This window comes from Xenopus laevis, chromosome 6L (genome assembly GCF_017654675.1).
Source record: "Xenopus laevis strain J_2021 chromosome 6L, Xenopus_laevis_v10.1, whole genome shotgun sequence".
NCBI lineage: Eukaryota > Metazoa > Chordata > Amphibia > Anura > Pipidae > Xenopus > Xenopus laevis.
The window spans coordinates 49,129,011-49,142,225 of NC_054381.1; the positions used below are offsets into that span (position 1 = coordinate 49,129,011).

The window sequence follows — 13,215 nt, forward strand, 5'->3', positions numbered from 1 at the left end:
TGGACTTTAAAGGGGTTGTTAATTTGCAGTTGGTTTTCATTTGTTATTATTTATTGGTTTTGACGTATTTCGATTTGTATTTAGCAGCTCTCCAGTTTGCAATTTCACCTGGTTGCTAGGGTCCAAATATCCCTAGCAACCATGCATTGATTTGAATAACAGACGGGAATATGAATAGAGGAGAAGCCTTGAATAGAAAGATGAGTAATAATAAGTAGCAATAACAATACATTTGTAGCCGTACTGAGCATTTGTACCGTGACCTGGATCCCCACACATTGGATCAGGGAAAGCACTAACCCTTAATCCCTATTAGTCTGTGATCCCTACACTACTGACCAGTCTTGCCTGAGGGGAGAGCTACCCCCATGTTATCCCTCCTAGTTGGAGCCAGGCTGCTCTTGCTAAACTAGCTCTATCTGCTTCATTTTCCTAGAAAGTGCTGGTACAGAGAACTACCCTGTCATGACTACACCTCATTCACAGGGTCCCTGTATCCCTGACTTTACCAAGGCATGCTCTTTACTGGGGTCTGAGCACCAGACTCCCATTAGCAACCACTTCCTCCTTGAGTGACAGGGGGAAAGAGGAAGTCCCGCCCTCTGTCCAGCACTAGTGGCAGGAACTTGTCATCAGTCTCTGGGCCAGTGATAAGCTGTACACATTATGCTAATGAGCTACAGTAGTCACATGGGCTTTTGCTTAGCAACCAGAGTACAAGGAAGTGTTGGCATGTAAAGCCATAGGGGAGCATATGGGTCCCTACATGTACAAACTACATACACAACATTTACAGATATGCAGAACATTGTAAGGATTCGAGCAGTAGGACTGGTACAGTTAGCTTAACAGTAACTGAGAGTACTTATATAAGTCTTTGTAAGAAGAATGTGTGCAGGTGCCTCCAGTACAGGTCCGGACTGGCAATCTGTGGGTTCTTGCAAATGCCAGAGGGGCTGCTATAAGGTCCCATAGAAAGTCAGTATTTAGTGGGCCTGGGTGGGGGCTGTTGGACCTCTGTGTGGGCTGATTGGGGCCCTGTGTACCTGAAATGCCAGGGCCTATATTAATTCTCAGGTCCGGACCTGCTCCAGTAGCACTACTGAGTTGATTCCAGGTGACAGAACTATCAGTGATGTGTCAGTATGGACATGATTCTCACCTATGTTTATGATTTCACAACTATCCCAAACATGTGTGTACCTGTACAGCAGACACCATATTCAGGGCCGCCATCAAGGGGGCACAGGGAGGACAGTTGTCCCGGGCCCTAAGGGTTTGGTGTCTAAGGGGGCCTGGCCATGCTTCACTTACTTGATTAGCCGGGCCCCCCTACTTTCAGCTTGCTGCCAGCTTCAGACAGGAGCTAAGAGCACGCAAGATTCTCCCTGTTCAGATTTTCTGTAGCCTCATTGGTTCTTTAAGGATAAGTCCCGGTAAAGCTGTAAATGGATTGGATAGGGGAAGAAGAAACTTCCCCTTCAGCCTATCCAATCCCAATGCAGCTTTACCGGGACTTATCCTTAAAGAACCAATGAGGGTACAGAAAATCTGAACAGGACAAAATCTTGTGTGCAGGAGCTGGCAGGCTAATCAAGTATGTGAAGCATGGCCAGGCCCCTCTTAGACACAAAACCCAGGCAAGCTATTTTTTTAAAAAATTTTGGGGGGCCTGGTCACTAAGTTGTTTTTTAACTTAAAGGAGGCCACCAATGGCTTTTATAACTTGTTGGGGGATCTGGCCATCAATGTTTTTTGTTTTTTTAAATTGAAGGGGGTCCTGGTCACCAGTGGATTTTAATAACTTGTGTGGGGTCCTGGCCACCAATAGAGTTTTATAACTTGTGGGGGGGCAAGCCATCTATTTTGTTTTTTACTTGTAGGGGGGTAACCTGATCACCAATGGCTTTTTATAACATGTGGTTGGGAGGGGGCTTACCACCAATGGCTTTTTATAGCTTAGGGGGGGTTTAAATGTTTTAGCTCTGATGTGTGTGTGGCCTTTTTACTGTGGGGGTGGTTTGAGATATGGGTGGGGCTTGAGGGTGGGCGTGGGGACCAAGGGTCCCAGAAAATGTTGCCGCGTACAGCGCCCCGTGATGTCTAAAGGCAGCCCTGGTTATCTTAACAGTAACTGAGAGTACTTATATAAGTCTTTGTAAGAGAATGTGTGCAGGTGCCTCCAGTAGCACTACTGAGTTGATTCCAGGTGACAGAACTATCAGTGATGTGTCAGTATGGACATGATTCTCACCTATGTTTTATGATTTCACAAACCCCATGCAACAATAAACTAAATAAATGTTATATATTTGCCCTGTCTGACCCCCGTTTGGAGTGTCTTCAGTGTGTTGGGCCCTTAGTTTGGTGTTTGTGGTGAAGGGAGCAAGGGTGTGTTTTGTTTTGGGGCCGTTAAGCAGAAAGAGGGTTACAAGAGCTGTCACGTTGTTCCAAGGTGTAAAATGTGATATATTTAATTAGATTCCAAAGGTAAACGCTGTGTGAGCACTGTTGGCATCTGTAATTGTGTAGCAACCTCTGTAATGAAGAGACTAACCTTAAAGGGGTGGTTCACCTTTAAGTTAACTTTTAGTATGTTGTTGAACGGCTAATTCTAAGCAACTTTTTAACTGGTCTTCATTATTGAGAGACTAGGAGAATAAAGGTTTAGTGAGGAGAGGAAGAAAATAGTACTGAGAGTGGACCCCTGGTCTAAGGTTTGTTGGTGGGACAGAAGAGGAATGTGACATATACAGAGAGGTCTGTGATTGGGGAGTAGGTATGAATATTAAAGATTACCAACAGCAAGGGGGATGAAGGCTATGAAATGCTTAAAGGAGAACTAAACCCTAAAAATGAATAGGGCTAAAAATGCAGTGTTTGATATAGTGAACATTTTGCACCAGCCTAAAGTTTCAACTTGTCAAAAGAAGAAATGATCCAGGACTTCAAACTTGTCACAGGGGGTCACCATCTTGGAAATGTGACACTCACATGCTCAGTGGGCTCTGAGCAGTTGTTGAGAAGCTAAGCTTAGTAGTCGTCACAAATTATCCAGTAGAAAATTAGAAAATTAGGTTGGCCTGTTGCACTGGTTTCTGTATTGCCATGTAGTAATTATCCATATTAATTACTGATCACCCTTATATTGCAACATTTGTATTCTATGTGTACTGTATATTTTGAGTCGGTCCCTAAGCTCAGTAAGTGAAAGCAGCACAGAGAATGTGCAGTAAATCAGCAGAAAAGAAGATGGGGAGCTACTGGGGCATCTTTGGAGGCACAGATTTTCCCTGCTAAAGGGCTTTGGTTGTCTGAAGCCCAAAACATAATGTACAACATTTCTAGCCTACATCTTTAGTTTAACTTTCCTTGTCCTTTAATAAGTATAGGGCTAATACATAGGGGTAGAGTTGATACCCAGGAGGCATTACATTGACCTAGCATGTAAAATATTGTCTACCAATGGGTGTTCTCAAACCCCAGTTTTTTTAGAGAATTTTTAAATCTGCCTAATAGGCTGGGGCACCACACTGCTGCATTTTTTGAATGCATTTGTATTGCTATTTATTCTTTTAGCACTTATTTTTACACTTTTGCATTCGGTGCATTGGCTTCCAGGTCAAAAGAATACCCTATGAGGACACATCCTTATGCTTGGACCTCTTTGGAGGTCCATTCGTTTTCCCGACCCTGAAGGCCTTCAGATCGGACAGGGAGGGACTATGTGGCAAAGGGCGCCTGAAGACCCTTGCCCCTGAGATGCCTTTTGACTGGGGAGTTGGGGATAAGGGGGCTCCCCCTGGACTTGACGAAGGGGAGTCTGAAGACTCTGGATCTTTTTGTGGCTTTTGGACAGGGATCCAGAAGTTTTGGAATTTTTTAAGCTAAGTCATGCATTTTTGTTTGCACTTTGCACTTTTTTGCCCTGGGTGAGAAGCACATTGGGGTTCAATTCAAATAAAACTTTCTACCAGTGGGTCCAGTATTAAATATTCAACCCCAAGTTCAGTTCAGGCACCCCTCTCAATACCTTCCCTAATTTGCCCAGTTACTCCCAGACCACAGTTGCATCCTCCAGACATCCTAGCTTCCCTCCAATCTGCCGATGCAGCAATCTGATCCACACCCTCACCCATTGCAGTTGTAAAGGTTACAACCCTAAACAAGCATTTCTGTCCATGTGGATATAGTCTTCTGCCTTTCTCATTGATAGTATGTTGGTATAATATGGCATATCAGTCCCCCAGCGAAAGAGTTTCTTTGCTTAAAGGGGTTGTTCACTTTTAGTATGATGTAAGGACTGATATTCTGAGACAATTTAGTATAGGTTTTCTTTTTTTATTATTTGTGGTTTTTGAGTTATGTAGCTTTTTATTCAGCAGCTCTTGCAATTTCAGCAATCTCGTTGCTAGGGCCCAAATACCCTAGCATCTATGCATTAATTTGAATAAGAGACTGGAATATGAATAGGAGAGGCCCGAATAGACGAGTAATACATAGTAGTAGTAATAGTAATAACACATTTGTAGCTTTGTGGAGCATTTGTTTTTAGATGTGGTCAGTGACCCCCATTTGTAAAAAGAGTTAGAAGAAGAAGAAGAAGGAAATAAACCCTAAACCATAAAAAGGAAGCAATGAAGACCAATTGAAAAGTTGCTTAGAATTGGCCATTCTATAACAAAGTAAAAGTTAATTTAATGGTGAACCACCCATTTAATAAAATTTACTCTTGACTCAACAATTTAGAAATACCTTGAGCTACAGAATTAAGGCAAACTCTACTACTAACTGCATTGGCAAAGAACAATAGTACAATTAGGATATGTGAATGTCAAAATAGTAAAGGATTATAGCTGCAGATACCCATACTTATAGTTGGGGACAATTTATAGTATAAATAGTCACTTAAATATTTCATGAATACAGTTGCAGAATAAGACATATCTGGAATGCTTTTCACAAGCAATAGATCAACTTGTTACATAAAAACTAATTTCTGCATATTTGTTGTCTTCCTCTAACATAATGCGAATAGGCAAAAGTTATAGGGGATAAATGCTGTGGAAATGGATACCATTTGCAGTAATCAAGAAATATTTGAAAGACTATAAAATATCACTCAATTTTCTCTTGGCTGTAGAAAAGTTGGAATAAATTTAGATGATGCAGTACTCACAACCAATTTCCATGATATAATTTGCATTAATGCATTACATATTTCCACAATGCCTTCCATGTTATTTGTTGCATTTTGAGACTGTGGAAGGAATTATGCCACAAAAGGTGGCAAATCAGACCTGAATATTTTGTCATCTGATAGGATTCATTTGCTAGACATATTTTGTATATAAAGAGCATTCCTTGACATCAGTAGTTTTTTAGGCAGAAAACCATGGAGAAGTGTTCAGACTGTTATAAAGTTGTCAAGTTTTGCTAATTTGAAAATGACTTATTCATATTTTTCTCAGCAAATATTTTTATTCAAATCCACGTGATTAGATTTGAATTTATTTGAATTAGTAACATATCAGCATACAGTTTAAATGTAAATGACGTTCAAAACACACACTCCAATATCAGTGAACCATCATGTTTTATTGGGTATTTAGTGGATCGTGTGCTTTGGGCCCCGGTAGATCTCAGATGACTGAACTGTTGGCCATGATCTTCCTGGGGGTTTATTCCAAATATTCTGCCATTCATCTGTATTTGTAGCCAATAGCCAAAGCAATATTATTATATCATGATTAAAAAGTATATATATGTCACTTGACTCCTCAGTGACATCTAATAGCTTTATAAATTACAGTAGGGGTGCGTTATATACTATATTAACCATTCCCAGATTTCTGGTTCGGCCACAAAGGCCTTGGCCTAGGGTGACAGACATTGTCTGACGATTTTTATTTCTTCTAAAGCTGTGCCATTTTTCAAAGATTTTGGGTAATTGGGTCTTGGCAGACAGCCCAGAATAGATACTTTTGTAACAGTTTGTTAAGATAAGAATGAAGACTCACAGCTTAAAGGGCAATTCACCTTTATTTGCAAAACTGTAATAATATATAAAAACCACAGAAATGTGTTCAAACTTTTATAACCTGCCAAATGATGTAAAATGAACATGGTAATTAGTGGCCACAAAAATGGGCGTTACCAAAAAAGAACACACAGCCACATCTTTTTATCCGTCTTTCCATTTCCTAAATGTTGGGAGGTATGTTAACATAATCCTTTACTTTGTGCTTAACATTCTACTCTTGTCTCATCTGATCATGTTTTAATGCTTTAGGCTTAATAGCTATCCCACACACACCAGCTACATGTGTAAGTACTTACTGTAACAAACTCATAATTGGCAGTGTTTAGCTTTGTCTCTTTGCTATGGAAGTGAATGCATCAGAGAGCAATAGATCAAGGCCAATTATGGCCAAGTTTAAACTTGATAGTTGCATTGTATATAGTATATTTGTGTGATTTTTATTTCTTCTACAGCAGTGCCATTTTTCAAAGATTTTACTCAAATCCATGTTCTATTTATTTGGCAGGGCCCCAGCCAAGGGTCACATTAAACAGAGAGCTAAGAAGCTGGGACCCTAGGAAACCCTGTCAGCTCAGTAGTATGTGTCCCTGTTAGTTCTGAGCTCTGGCACTTATGCAGGTAGACACATTTAACCCTAATTCTGATGTACCTGGAACTTGGATCTGGAATCAGATCAATATTTTAGGGTTTGGTGAAACTAGAAACAGGGACCAAAAAATAGACAAGAACAAGTGTACAGGTATGGGACCTGTTATCCAGAATGCTCGGGACCCCCCATGTCTAAACTCCGGAAAGATCCGATATCGCAAAAACCCCATTTTTGGTATATCGGATCTTTCCGGAATTTAGATCTTCATACTTTAAGCCTAGTCGAAAATCGTGTAAACATTAAGTAAACCCAATAGGCTGGGTTTGCCTCCAATGACGATTAATAATATCTTAGTTGGGATCAAGTACAAGATACTGTTTTATTATTACAGGGAAAAAGGAAATATTTTTTAAAAGTCTGGATTATTTGGAAAAAATGGAGTGTAAGGGAGATGGTCTATCCATAATTCGACGTTTCTGGATAAGGGGTTTCTGGATAACGGATCCTATATCTGTACATGGAACTCAAATATGCTGTGATAGGCAATACATGCATACCGGGGGAGCAGAGGGTGCGAGCGGGCCAGGGCCCGTCCCCCTTTAGTGACGCTACTGGACGTTCAGAACCCTCAAATTCCTATTTTCAAACTGATAATCAAGATAATAATAAATCCAGTAAGTCAATATTGGGATGAACCTTACAACACTTCATTTTTTAAATTACTATTGTTCATTCCCAAAGTGTTAGCCTGATACTTATTTTGCAGATTTCTGATACTAGCAAATGAATGAAACCAGGGCAGGATTTACATAATGGGTGCCCCTAGGCCCGCTGTTGTTGATTGCCCTTGTCCCCTCCCTTTTATTTGCTCAAATTTTCATTATCGGGACCAGAGCAATAGGATTGGTGCAGGGGAAATGTAAAAACGATTGTTTGTTTGTCCTGCGCATCCCCAGTGTTTCTGAACTAATGTGGGTGTTGTTGGTCAGCATGCCGCCCCTCTAAAATCCTGCCACACTAGGCCTGGGCCTTGGTGGCCTCTCCACAAATCCAGCCTGAATGAAACACCTAACAAGTGCCATATTTGCCTCAAGACAGTGTCAATCCAAATTCAATAACAGGGTTTATCAGCAGTGGACACAGTTGGGTTTAATTAGAACATTGATGTAGATCTGTTAGTAAATGAAACTAATCTGAGTGCTACTATTTCTATGCCAAACACTGTCTGAATGTTTCGTGCAGGTTTGATTGTGATTGGTCTCTCTTAATAAAGCTGGCAACATTTTGTCTATTTTAATAAATAAGTTTATATGTATTCAAGCTATTTTGCTTTAAGATGCTGAAATGCAAACCAAACATTGCTTTATAGATATTGCAGAATATTTTAGAATTAGTACATAAGCCTTGGTCAGCGCTGTCCCAGTTTCTACATATAGTGGGCAGATTGGGTGCTTTCTGGCAGCTAATATTAGGGCACATTCAGGGCCAAAGATGTTTTGCTGCCCAAGTATTTTGTAGTGTTTTTAGGAGAGCAGACAAAATACCAGTGTCTAAGACCAAAACAATCTCTAGCAGAGATCCATAAATGGGAAATAAGAACCGCACACAAAGCTGAGGGTGCAGCGACAAGTTTGCTGGGAGATGGGAATGTGGTTTATTAGGTCACATGACTTGCTGTGTGTTGTGAACATTGCATTGAGGAAGGGGCTGAAGTCCTAGCGCCTATATGTGCATGCTGCTCCAAATAAACCAACTGGCTGCAGCTGTTGTTGCACAATTTCAGTATTGTGTGTGATTCCTATTTCCCTAGTTATACATGGCCACTTATAACAAAGTCACTTCCCACAGAGGCCTCCTCTCCTGCTGTTACAGCTGCCCCACTGACAGTAGTACAGACTGCATTTCTCTTCCCATTCCAGGGAGGCAAGTACTGCAACTTTACCAAAGATGAACTTAGCAGGATCATCCTGAAATGGAAACAATCACTCCCTTCCATTCACTGTCTTTTACTGACACGTCCCAAAGGACTTCTGGATGTAGCACTGCCATTTTGTCTATATTGCTACATTAAAGACTAAACTCCTGCTCACATGCCAGTGTCTCTATATTAACACTTTTTTTCTGTACCAGAGCTATAGTAAATCTATCCATGGATGGGTGAATGAGACACATACCTCACCCCTTTAAAACTGAACACATGTGCAATCCACAGCCTGCATGGCTTATTAGCAATTCATTTAGATGGCTGCTGCAGACTGAACTGATTTGTGTGGAGCCATGCATCTAAATGAATTGCTAATTATCCATGCAGGCTGTGGATTGCATATGTGTTTGGTTTTAAAGGGGTAAGGTGGCAACCCTATATCTGTGACGCTAGGATTACTAAGGTATAACTCAGTGGAGGTGTTGGCCAATAAATGGTATGATACACAGAAAACACCATAACAATAGGATTCCTGGATAACTTTATTACAGAAAGAGGAATATCAGACTGAGTAAAGGAAATATTCGCTGATGGGATTTATCTTCAGTCGTCTCAGTTGGTTTCTTCTGTGGTCAAGAATCAATAATCAATAATCGTGTAGTTCTGTACAACCTGAATGGCATCCAATAATCATTCTGGTACTTTAGGAAAATGACATATGTTTGGCCAAAGGATATCAAGCCTGCCACCACGTCAAGGTAGACTCTCTGAGCAGGTCCCTAACCTATCCTAACAGGGGCGCTGCCACCATGAGGCAAGTTGAGAAATTCGCCTCAGACTGGAGCAGCCCACAAGTTAGCAGGGGTGGCAAAAAGGCACTCCTGGTAACTTTAAAATCCAAATTTCTGTTATTTAAATTGGAAATTTGACTCCTCTAGTGCAGAAATCACTAGTGACGCTGCCCCGCTGGACCCACTCTGGCTCAGTAAAAGTAACCCCTGGGGAGCAGGGGGCGGCATCACTAGAATTGCCCCTGTATCCTAACCATCTTATTAGAGAGGCAAAAAGTAAGTATTGTTGGGATATACTTTTTATTTGCACTAAGAACTATTACAGCTAGCGTTTGAGAGACATTTCTTCTTCCGTAGGTTCAAGAAGCATTAATAATAAAGATTGCTGGTTGAACCCGAGGAACAGAAAGGTCTTTTATTTAATAGTGAGCCCTAAAAATTACTGCTAATCTAAATAATTATCACAAATAATAACCTTTCACCTGTGGATCAATATGGCTGCAACTTTTCTGTTTAAATTAGTCTATTTTAGTTATTTTGTACAAAATTCATCTACTTTATTCCTGGTCCTAAATATTATTTTCTACCATATTTAATCATTGAAATCAAGTTTATTTTATTTTATTTCATCTATATGTTCCCTTGCTATGCCTATACCACTGAATAAAATGCCTGATATTTAATTTATTTCCTATAATTTAAGGCAAATTTGTTAAAAAAATTAAACTACCAATATATGAGGTTGGTGCTATAATAGGGGGGTTCTTATGAGGTAATACGGAACTATGAGTTCTTTTAACCAATGTAGTTTTTGACATTTTATCATTTTACCTTATCCTGCATAATTTAGTAATTAGTAGTACTTTAATATGTAAGGTTAAAAAATATTAATAGCCACATGATTCAACCTTTCATTAATGAAATTCTTGTTTATCTTCATAAAATTCCTATTTATCTTGATCCAGAGGAAGGCAAAAAAACCTCATCTGAAGCTGTGTCCAGTGTGCTTCAGAGGGGGAAAAAAATTCCTTCCTGACTCCAATATGGCAATCGGATAAATCCCTGGATCAGTAGTGAACTGTGTGCAGTATTGTTGTTAGACTATACTCTAGTTTCCTATTTCATGTTTTACTTGCTGTCTATTTCTATATAATGGCCTATACAATTACAGGTTGTCTTGATCAATTCGTGTTTTTAATAAATCCATATTTAAATAAGAGTCCTTTAGTTATATACCTTAGCCAAACATAACATACATAAATGAAATAACTGGAGTATGAATGAAAGGTGGGGATAATATTAAAGTGTACTGTGTGGTGCAAATAGGGGCGCTCCCGCTATGAGGCTAGTTGAGGTACTTGCCTCAGACAGTAATGCCTATGGGTTACAGGGGAGGCAAAAAGTTGTTCCTAGTACCCTTAAGTGTCAACTTTATCTTTTTTAAAGGGGAATTTAGACTATTTTAGTGCAGAGTGAGCAATTTCTCTGCACAATGATGCAGCCCACTTCTACCTGGTTAAAAGGTAACCACGGGGGTTAAAAGGAGTGGCATCGGGTAGGCTGCCTCAGGGTGGAAGTGAGGGCAGAATCACCCCTGGGTGCAAAGGTTTTAGGGCCAATGGTAATGCTGGATTCATGGGGATACAGGACCCAATAGTAGGAGCTGACGGTGAATGACACTAATATAGATAATAGGGCTAGAGGAGAGGAGCCGATGAAATGGACCATTGATTGGCTGAGGGCCAGAGACAGTGACTGATAGAAAGGGTCAGACAGAACCAGATGGAAAGGCCCATAAATAGGTGGTGATGATTTAGCCAGGGAATAATGGAAATGGTGAGTGATAGACCATTGGTGTGGAGGAAAAGGCTGATGGTAATGACTAGTGGCAAGTGTTAGAAGAGGGTGATGGCAGAGGCAGGGGCTAATAAAAAAAAAACCCTGGGGCAGATGGCAACTGATGGAACCTCCGGTAAGCCAAAATTAAGATGAAAGAGATATAATGAGGAGAGAAGACTGGAAGTCATTGAATTGATAATGGGGCCTGATGTTTGTCGTGGCATGGGGACGATGGTAGGGTATAAGATCACCATCAGTGCCAAAAGGTCTAGAAATGGCTGGAACCTGTGAAATTTAATCCAGACATGCCATATCTTGAAGAGATACCTGATCACCTGATGTTATAGTATGTTTCAGGGACTCCAAGAATGATGGTGGCTCCTCGCATGTCTTCTTAAAATCGACAGGTGACAACTGCAGTTAAACAAAATATAAATTAGTTTGTTACCAAAAAAAATGTAAGTAAAGTAGATGGCATTAGTACAATACAAAATATAAAGGGGAATTGTATTTGTTGTGGAATGCCATTGAGAGTTTTCCACAGAGTTAATAAACCTAGGCCTAGTCCTAACCGGCTATGTAGATACTGTAGTACAGGAAGACACTGGTCTCTAGCCCTGAATATGTATTAAAACACAAACATCTAGAGATTTCAAGATAAGTGCCTATTCATAATAAGCAGTAGCCTACCAAAACACATGTCGTCATGTACTTACTGCTTTTGGCTGGGAAGGAGGTGGTAGAGTCCGGTTTTCTATTTGCACCCAATCAATGGCATTAAAAAATGGGTGCTCCCGAATATTTCCATTGCAGCCCAGTCGTTCTTTTGGATCTTTCTTCAGGAGCTAAAGAAAAATAACATTATCAGATATTTATTGCTAATATGAAGCTACACCCCTGTCAGTAATACCCTCATAGCACAGGGATTTTGTCCAATTGCCTATACACTATTCAGCAAACAAGAATATACAGTTAGGGTCACTGCTAGATCTCTAGGAACCAGTATCAGTTCTCTGGAAAATGATATAATATAGCAGAACTAGTTATACCCTCTCCATAAATTCCAATACTTACCATTCGCAGGAGATCTTGCAATTCGGGGCTGAACCTTATTAGAATGCATGGCTGTTCAAGAAGAATCGATAAACGGCATTCTGTACTGTTGCCGTACTCTATGAATGGTGAGGTCCCACATGCCATTTTAGATACGATGATCCCTAATGCCCACCAGTCTACTCCTCTATTATATCTCTTCTCTTTTAACACCTAGATTTGAAGAAAGAAAAAAGATTGTTATTAAAATCCTCTATTGCATGCATTTAACTAAACCTTTGCTCTTTCTGTAACTCTCTCTTGTGCTGAAGCTGTTCACATGAGTAGTAAACTCCCAGCAATTACTCTAGGGTGCATGTGTCCCACCCTGGGCAGCACACTGGTTACCTGGGAACAGTTAAAATGATGTGTAGGAAGGAACCCAGAGCATGCTATCTGAGACCCCACCTAGTGATTGACTTTTGTTCCCCTTTTAATCTGAATTGCTTTGTATAGAAAAAAATCATATACCAGCAAAACACAAAAAAAACAAAATGTATTTTTAGTTGAGTAATGCATGAAAAAGACTTATAGGTATAAGCACAACTTAGAGAATCGATTACCTCTCTTCTATAAACATTTAAATTAAATCACAGTCACATACCTCTGGGGCCATAAAGGGCAGTGTTCCTTTTGCGCCTTTGATTTTTTTCTTTCCAAACACGCCCTCAGCTGATAAACCAAAGTCGACGATCTTTATATGTCCCTCGTTGGTTACCAGGACATTAGCTGGTTTAAGATCCCTGCAAGGTAAACATTAGGGTTAAAAAATTAAAAGGAATTGAGAAAGAGCAGGTAAGTAGTGTGAGAGGTAAATGTAAATGTTGGGAGTCAGCCAGTACTATTTTATGAGTGGAGGTGAGAAGGAATGTGAACCCTCTTCCCCAAATTCATGGGGTGTTACAGTTTGTTTTATACTCTTTTTAATACTCTATTT

At 40.1% G+C, this 13,215-nt stretch overlaps 1 protein-coding gene across 1 annotated transcript in view; it reads left to right on the forward strand.

Annotated features, from left to right (window-relative positions):
* rarb.L (retinoic acid receptor beta L homeolog) overlaps positions 1-13,215 on the forward strand; it is a 620,347-nt gene that overhangs the window by 349,738 nt on the left and 257,394 nt on the right. The window lies entirely within an intron of this gene.